Source organism: Gadus morhua, chromosome 22 (assembly GCF_902167405.1).
Source record: "Gadus morhua chromosome 22, gadMor3.0, whole genome shotgun sequence".
NCBI lineage: Eukaryota > Metazoa > Chordata > Actinopteri > Gadiformes > Gadidae > Gadus > Gadus morhua.
In genome coordinates, this window is record NC_044069.1 from 1,201,541 (window position 1) to 1,211,025 (window position 9,485).

Consider the following 9,485-nt stretch of genomic DNA (forward strand, 5'->3'; position numbering starts at 1 on the left):
TTTCCATTGTGGGTAGGGAGTGGGAGTGACCTAAGGCCAAGTCAATTTGTAATACAATGGGTGGATATTGGACTTGTCTGCAGGTTTGTAAGACATGGTGGCTGTAAATAGTTTACACAACAAAGAAGTCAGTCGATTGGCCTGGTCACAAAACCAGACTTATTGGCTCCAGTGGGAACTTGAATACGAATTAACTTAACCTCTCTCAGTTAAGAGAGGAAGGGATTTGTTTTAAGATACAGGGAGAATGAATACAGTTCCTTCTAATGTAATAATTATATAAACAAGGTTAATATAATTTGTATGTGATTGTATATTTATAGTTATGATTGATATTTCCACGACAGTTACTCTGTTATGAAGTGTGTTGAAGCACTAGAGAAGAAGTGGAACGATACGTGTAGAGATAGTCTAGGGAGCTAGACCTACAGTACTGTGCTGCGTGCTTACAACCTTAGACTTATTCAATATACTTACACTTGAACGTATGTCGGTCTCCGTGCTACATTATACTACTTGCAACATGCCAGATACAACATATTCTTTATTCTTTGACCTTTTATTTGACTTGACTTTATATGATCGATGTACCAATGCTATTGTGAACGTTGTCTGAATAGTGAAAGACGAGGAAATCCCTGCTCCTTGTGTTTTCCCTTTAAAGTTCTCTGCCTTCCTTCCAGCAGATTGCGTAGCGACATTAGTTTTTTTTCAAAGTTGATAGTGTAGCAAATCTTTTGTAGTTGCTACACGTTTGATTGAATCCATTGATTGTGATTAGCCTTATCTGCTACTGTGATGAAGGCGTATGCTAAAAGTCCCAAAATGTAATTCTAGGAGAAGAGTCACATTTGTTGAGGTTTATTACACAGAATTGTATGATTTACAGTAAACGTAACAACTTACTTAACTTCATCAATACATTTATTTCAATGGTATATCACAAGATCCCATAAATACATACATTAAATACTTAAATATGCTACCACTTCATATAAATATAAATATGCAACAATTTGCAAACATAAAAACAAGGCATCAGAAAGTAACACTAAATGAAAAGCTTGGTTGTGATTCCAATGAGTGTTAGAACAACAAAACTGTATTGGTTCTGAACTGAAGAGGAGAAAGGTCTCAGGCCTCCTGGAATTATGCCTGCTGGCAATATGACTACTGGAACCATGGCAACTGGAACTACTGGCTGTACTCCTGTCTGTATTCCCACTGGCTGTACTCCTACTGGCTGTACTCCTACTTGCTGTGATACTAATGTCTGTACTCCTACTGGCAGTACTCCTACTGGATGTAATACTACTGTCTGTACTCCTACTGGCTGTAATACTACTGTCTGTATTATTGTCTGTACTCCGACTGGCTGTGGTACTACTGGCTGTACTCCTACTGGCTGTAATACTACTGTCTGTATTATTGTCTGTACTCCGTCTGGCTGTAGTACTACAGTCTGTACTATGACTGGCTGTACTCCGACGGGCTGTACTACTACTGTCTGTACTACTGTCTGTGCTGCTGTCTGTAATACTGTCTGTACTCCTACTGGCTGTAGTACTACCGTCTGTACTCCGACTGACTGTACTCCTACTGGGTGTACTACTACTATCTGTACTACTATTGGCTGTAGTCCAGGTACAGTAACTAGTGTTGTTGCTGTGGTAGTTGGGCTAGCTGTGGTTGTAGTTTGGCCCGCTGTGGTAGTTGTTGGGCTAGATGTGGTAATTGTTGGGCTGGATGTGATAGTTGTTGGGCTTGCTGTGGTTGTAGTTGGGCTAGATGTGGTAATTGTTGGACTAGATGTGGTATTTGTTGGGCTTGCTGATGTTGTAGTTGGGCTAGATGTGGTTATAGTTGGAATAGATGTGATAGTTGTTGGACTAGATGTGGTAGTTGTTGGGGTAGCTGTGGCAGTTATTGGTCCAGCTGTGGTTGGCGTTGGGCCAGCTGTGGTAGTTGTTTGGCTAGCTGTGGTAATTGTTGGTCCAGCTGTTGTAGTTGTTGGGCCAGCTGTGGTGGTTGTTTGTCCAGCTGTGGTTGTTGTTGGTTCAACTGCTGTAGTTGTTGGGCCAGCTGTGCTAGTTGTTTGGCCAGCCGTGGTAGTTGTTGGGGCAGCTGTGGTGGTTGTTTGGCCAGCTGCAATAGTTGTTGGTCCAGCTGTGGTAGTAGTTGGGCTAGCTGTGCTAGTTGTTTGGCCAGCTGTGGTAGTTGTTGGGGCAGCTGTTGTTGTAGTTTGGCCAGATTTGGTAGTAGTTGGGGCAGCTGTTGTGGTTGTTTGGCTAGCTGTTGTAGTCGTTGGTCCAGTGGTGGTAATTGTTGGGCTACCTGTGGTAGTTTTGGTTCCAGTGGTGGTAGTGGTTGGGCTAGGTGTGGTAGTTGTTTGTCCTGCTGTTGTTGTTGTTGTTGTTGTTGGGCCAGCTGTGGTTGTAGTTGTTGGGCCAGCTGTGGTTGTAGTTGTTGGGCCAGCTGTGGTTGTAGTTGTTGGGCCAGCTGTGGTTGTAGTTGTTGGGCCAGATGTGGTAGGTCTTGGTCCAGCTGTGGTTGGCGTTGGGCCAGCTGGGGTAGTTGTTTGTGCAGCTGTGGTGGTTGTTGGGCTAGCAGTGGTAGTTGTTGGGCCAGCTGTGGTTGTAGTTTGGCCAGCTGTGGTAGTTGTTGGGCCAGATGTGGTAGTTGTTGGTCCAGCTGTGGTTGTAGTTTGGCCAGCTGTGGTAGTTGTTGGGCCAGATGTGGTAGTTGTTGGTCCAGCAGTGGTAGTTGTTTGGCCAGCTGTGGTTGTTGTTGGTCCAGCTGTGGTAGTTGTTGGTCCAGCTGTGGTAGTTGTTGGGGCAGCTGTGGTAGTTGTTGGGCCAGATGTGGTAGTTGTTGGTCCAGCAGTGGTAGTTGTTTGGCCAGCTGTGGTTGTTGTTTGTCCAGCTGTGGTTGTTGTTGGTCCAGCTGTGGTAGTTGTCTGGCCAGTTGTTGTAGTTGTTGGGCCAGCTGTGGTAGTTGTTGGGGCAGCTGTGGCTGTAGTTTGGCCAGCTGTGGTAGTTGTTGGGGCAACTGTGGTTGTTGTTGGGCCAGCTGTAGTAGTTGTTGGTCCAGCTGTGGTAGTTGTTGGGGCAGCTGTGGTTGTTGTTGGGGCAGCTGTGGTTGTAGTTGGGGCAGCTGTGGTAGTTGTTGGGGCAGCTGTGGTGCTTAATGGTCCAGCTGTGGTTGTAGTTTGGCCAGCTGTGGTAGTTGTTGGGGCAGCTGTGGTGGTTGTTTGGCTAGCTGTTGTAGTCGTTGGTCCAGTGGTGGTAGTTGTTGGGCTACCTGTGGTAGTTTTTGTTCCAGTGGTGGTAGTGGTTGGGCTAGGTGTGGTAGTTGTTGGGGCAACTGTGGTTGTTGTTGGGCCAGCTGTAGTAGTTGTTGGTCCAGCTGTGGTAGTTGTTGGGGCAGCTGTGGTTGTTGTTGGGGCAGCTGTGGTTGTAGTTGGGGCAGCTGTGGTAGTTGTTGGGGCAGCTGTGGTGCTTAATGGTCCAGCTGTGGTTGTAGTTTGGCCAGCTGTGGTAGTTGTTGGGGCAGCTGTGGTGGTTGTTTGGCTAGCTGTTGTAGTCGTTGGTCCAGTGGTGGTAGTTGTTGGGCTACCTGTGGTAGTTTTTGTTCCAGTGGTGGTAGTGGTTGGGCTAGCAGTGGTAGTTGTTGGGCCGTTTGTGGTGGTTGATTGTCCAGCTGTGGTAGTTGTTTTTCCTGCTGTTGTTGTTGTTGGGCCAGCTGTGGTTGTAGTTGTTGGGCCAGATGTGGTAGTTGTTGGTCCAGCTGTGGTTGGCATTGGGCCAGCTGTAGTAGTTGTTGGTCCAGCTGTGGTTGTTGTTGGGCCAGCTGTGGTAGTTGTTGGTCCAGCTGTGGTAGTTTTTGGGGCAGCTGTGGTTGTTGTAGGGGCAGCTGAGGTGGTTATTTGGCTAGCGGTGGTAGTTGTTGGTCCAACTGCTGTAGTTGTTGGGCCAGCTGTAGTAGTTGTTGGTCCAGCTGTGGTAGTTGTTGGTCCAGCTGTGATAGTTGTTGGTCCAGCTGTGGTAGTTGTTGGTCCAGCTGTGGTTGTAGTTTGGCCAACTGTGGTAGTTGTTGGGGCAGCTGTGGTGGTTGTTTGGCTAGCTGTTGTAGTCGTTGGTCCAGTGGTGGTAGTTGTTGGGCTAGCAGTGGTAGTTGTTCGGCCGTTTGTGGTGGTTGATTGTCCAGCTGTGGTAGTTGTTTGTCCTGCTGTTGTTGTTGTTGGGCCAGCTGTGGTTGTAGTTGTTGGGCCAGATGTGGTTGTTGTTGGTCCAGCTGTGGTTGGCGTTGGGCCTGCTGTGGTAGTTGTTTGTGCAGCTGTGGTGGTTGTTGGGCTAGCAGTGGTAGTTGGTGGGGCAGCTGTGGTTGTAGTTTGGCCAGCTGTGGTAGTTGTTGGGCCAGATGTGGTAGTTGTTGGGCCAGATGTGGTAGTTGTTGGTCCAGCAGTGGTAGTTGTTTGGCCAGCTGTGGTTGTTGTTGGTCCAGCTGTGGTAGTTGTTGGTCCAGCTGTGGTAGTTGTTGGGGCAGCTGTGGTAGTTGTTGGGCCAGATGTGGTAGTTGTTGGTCCAGCAGTGGTAGTTGTTTGGCCAGCTGTGGTTGTTGTTTGTCCAGCTGTGGTTGTTGTTGGTCCAGCTGTGGTAGTTGTCTGGCCAGTTGTTGTAGTTGTTGGGCCAGCTGTGGTAGTTGTTGGGGCAGCTGTGGCTGTAGTTTGGCCAGCTGTGGTAGTTGTTTGGCCAGCTGTGGTTGTTGTTTGTCCAGCTGTGGTTGTTGTTGGTCCAGCTGTGGTAGTTGTCTGGCCAGTTGTTGTAGTTGTTGGGCCAGCTGTGGTAGTTGTTGGGGCAGCTGTGGCTGTAGTTTGGCCAGCTGTGGTAGTTGTTGGGGCAACTGTGGTTGTTGTTGGGCCAGCTGTAGTAGTTGTTGGTCCAGCTGTGGTAGTTGTTGGGGCAGCTGTGGTTGTTGTTGGGGCAGCTGTGGTGCTTAATGGTCCAGCTGTGGTTGTAGTTTGGCCAGCTGTGGTAGTTGTTGGGGCAGCTGTGGTGGTTGTTTGGCTAGCTGTTGTAGTCGTTGGTCCAGTGGTGGTAGTTGTTGGGCTACCTGTGGTAGTTTTTGTTCCAGTGGTGGTAGTGGTTGGGCTAGCAGTGGTAGTTGTTGGGCCGTTTGTGGTGGTTGATTGTCCAGCTGTGGTAGTTGTTTTTCCTGCTGTTGTTGTTGTTGGGCCAGCTGTGGTTGTAGTTGTTGGGCCAGATGTGGTAGTTGTTGGTCCAGCTGTGGTAGTTTTTGGGGCAGCTGTGGTTGTTGTAGGGGCAGCTGAGGTGGTTATTTGGCTAGCCGTGGTAGTTGTTGGTCCAACTGCTGTAGTTGTTGGGCCAGCTGTAGTAGTTGTTGGTCCAGCTGTGGTAGTTGTTGGTCCAGCTGTGATAGTTGTTGGTCCAGCTGTGGTTGTAGTTTGGCCAACTGTGGTAGTTGTTGGGGCAGCTGTGGTGGTTGTTGGGGCAGCTGTGGTGGTTGTTGGGGCAGCTGTGGTAGTTGTTGGTCCAGCTGTGGTAGTTGTTGGTCCAGCTGTGGTTGTAGTTTGGCCAGCTGTGGTAGTTGTTGGGGCAGCTGTGGTGGTTGTTTGGCTAGCTGTTGTAGTCGTTGGTCCAGTGGTGGTAGTTGTTGGGCTAGCAGTGGTAGTTGTTCGGCCGTTTGTGGTGGTTGATTGTCCAGCTGTGGTAGTTGTTGGGCCAGATGTGGTTGTTGTTGGTCCAGCTGTGGTTGGCGTTGGGCTAGCAGTGGTAGTTGGTGGGGCAGCTGTGGTTGTAGTTTGGCCAGCTGTGGTAGTTGTTGGGCCAGATGTGGTAGTTGTTGGTCCAGCTGTGGTTGTAGTTTGGCCAGCTATGGTAGTTGTTGGGGCAGCTGTGGTAGTTGTTTGTCCAGCTATGGTAGTTGTTGGGGCAGCCGTGGTAGTTGTTTGTCCAGCTGCGGTTGTTGTTGGGGCAGCTGTGGTGGTTGTTGGGGCAGCTGTGGTAGTTGTTGGTCCAGCTGTGGTAGTTGTTGGTCCAGCTGTGGTTGTAGTTTGGCCAGCTGTGGTAGTTGTTGGGGCAGCTGTGGTGGTTGTTTGGCTAGCTGTTGTAGTCGTTGGTCCAGTGGTGGTAGTTGTTGGGCTACCTGTGGTAGTCGTTGGTCCAGTGGTGGTAGTTGTTGGGCTACCTGTGGTAGTTTTTGTTCCAGTGGTGGTAGTGGTTGGGCTAGCAGTGGTAGTTGTTGGGCCGTTTGTGGTGGTTGATTGTCCAGCTGTGCTAGTTGTTTGTCCTGCTGTTGTTGTAGTTGGGCTAGATGTGGTTGTAGTTGGAATAGATGTGATAGTTGTTGGACTAGCTGTGGTAGTTGTTGGTCCAGCTGTGGTTGGCGTTGGGCCAGCTGTGGTAGTTGTTAGTCCAGGGGTGGTAGTTGTTGGGCCAGCTGTGGTGGTTGTTTGTCCAGCTGTGGCAGTTGTTGGTCCAGCTGTGGTTGGCGTTGGGCCAGCTGTGGTAGTAGTTGGGCCAGCTGTGGTAGTTGGGCCAGCGGTTGTAGTTGTTGGGCCAGCGGTTGTAGTTGTTGGTCCATCTGTGGTTGTAGTTTGGCCAGCTGTGGTAGTTTTTGGGGCTGCTGTGGTGGTTGTTTGGCTAGCGGTGGTAGTTGTTGGTCCAACTGCTGTAGTAGTTGGGCCAGCTGTGGTAGTTGTTTGGCCAGCTTTGGTAGTTGTTGGTCCAGCTGTGGTTGTAGTTTGGCCAGCTGTGGTAGTTGTTGGGGCAGCTGTGGTGGTTGTTTGGCTAGCTGTTGTTGTCGTTGGTCCAGTGGTGGTAGTTGTTGGGCTACCTGTGGTGGTTGTTGGTCCGTTTGTGGTGGTTGATTGTCCAGCTGTGGTGGTCTTTTGGCTAGCTGTGGTAGTTGTTGGTCCAGCTGTGGCTGTAGTTTGGCCAGCTGTGGTAGTTGTCTGGCCAGCGTTAGTAGTTGTTGGTCCAGCTGTGGTAGTTGTTTCCCCTGCTGTGTTTGTCATCCAGCCAGCTGTGGTTAAGAATAGTAATTATTTTTTCTTCGTCATACTTTGATTTTATTCTAACTGGTATCTGCATTTCTCTGTCTGCTATTTTTGGTCATATTATCAACTCAAATGGTACAGGGCAACAAAACCTAGAGTATCTCACCAAAACACAAGAGAATGACCACGAAACCTGTCTTCAGATTCATTTTCACTGGCTCTTATCTGTGAAGAAAGACATGTAATTAGTTAAGATCCTCAAAATGTAGTTATTTTTTAATGTTATTTATGATTAAAATATGACTACTAGTATAGAGGTTAATACATCTAACCTGTAAACATGTATTTGGTTCAGAACCTCAACATGTGGTTATTGTTATTTATTATAAGAATATGACTAGTAGTTTCGAGATTAATACTAATATACTAATATTATATGTAATATAAAGAGGTTAATAGTAATAACATAACCAGTGGACCTCAGTACTCACTGGTTCCTTTGGTTTTAGTAGAGTTTGAATGCTGTCCTGAGGACTGTAGTTCCTTCGCTGCCTTGCTCCTTTAAATCTGCCAATGGAAGGAGCTCACTTTATATAACTTCTGAGTGATGAGACATGACATCAGTGTCAACGATATGACATCAGAATCAAAGGTATTTCATAAAGAAACAAGCGTATCGAATAGCATCCCCTCCCGGTCATCACTGCGTTTCGTCTACAATGTAATTACAGCTTTGTCTCTGCGTTTGGGAGAGGATGTTATCAGATGTCATCAACAGGCTCCACCACTTTGTGGGCTGTTCTGACGGCTCTTCTTGCTCAACTTCACCCTAGAAAGGTATTTGGTCGTCACGTTCTGTTATCATACGACATTGGTCTCCTCGACCGACAGTTATGTGTCACATCACGTCACTGTTGGATATCATTGTTGACTGGTGATCTTGGTGTGCAGATATAAGGAATTCCACCTCCTCATTAACATCTAACATTAACCTTGCACGTGGAGTTGTTGTGTCTCTGAAACTTTGTTGAGCCCCTTACCCCGTGCGACCTGATGAACGATGCATAATGGACCGCCGCAGGCATCCTGAATGCATTCTGAATACACTTTTGTGTTAATGCGTGACCGGCAGAGATGCCGTCAGGCGTGTGTGGACAGGCAGTTAAGGTTTAGAAAACAGAGTTTCTGAATCAGTTTGCTAAGCTACAGGACTACCTGATGTCCCCTTGTCTACAGGACTACCTGAGGTCTGCCACACATAGAATATGGGAATGGGAGCGTTTCTCAGACGTTTTCCCGCTCTACAGAACAAAATGAGAGAGAGAGGGAGAGGGGGAGAGAGGGAGGGGGAGAGAGAGACGGGGGGAGAGAGAGAGAGAGAGAGAGAGAGCGCTTCAGGTTCTGCACCCTATTTATGTTTATGTCAAGACCACAAATGCAAAAAAGGGCTTTGTATTATGGACACTCGTAGTTTGCAGCAGATCATATATATACATTTATTATATTATATTTCTCCGAGGAGGTCTGGTGGTCTCCGTATACAATGAATATATATATATATATATATATATATATATATATATATATATATATATATACATGTATATTTATTTTGTTGTTTCAAATAGGCCTTGTGGTCTCTGATATAATAAACATGGTCAACAACAATCCTTGAATATTATATATATATATATATATATATATATATATATATATATATATATTAGAGCTGTCAGTTAAACGCGTTATTAACGGCGTTAACGCAAACCAATTTTAACGGCGTTAAAAAAATTATCGCGCGATTAACGCAATTCTTTTATTTAAAAAAAAAAACTTTTTTTTTTTTTGGCTCAAAACAAAGAAGCAGTATCCTGACTGCTATGTTCAAATGACATTTATTCAAAGCAGTTGTTAATTGCACTATAGGCTCTTTTTATGTATCGTCCTGTTTTGATCAGTATATGCCAATGTTATCAATAAAAAAACATTTGCACAAAGCAAGCCGATGCACTTCACCATGTTGATAAGAGAATTAAAATGCGAAGAATTATGGGACAAAGAAATCAAGGGATATTTAGCATAGAAAAATAATTTGCGATTAATCGCGATTAATTGTGAGTTAACTATGACATTAATGCGATTAATCACGATTAAATATTTTAATCGCTTGACAGCTCTAATATATATATATATATATATATATATATGAGTGTCATTAACTTGCATTGGGGCAAAATCCGTAGCCGCATCACGGAAATTCCTGTTTCCTGTGAGACCAGGTTTCCTACGTTTAGACTCATCAAAGTTTTTTACCTCTATAGGCGTGGTTCCCAAACGGTCTCTTAGGAGTCTTCTTAAGAAACATTCCTTACGTCGTTCGTAAATGGCGCTGTTCAGAAAGACCTTGCTGAAAACGATTGCTCAGAGATCGAGTTTCCATTTCATGTGCATGAAATATTGCAATCTT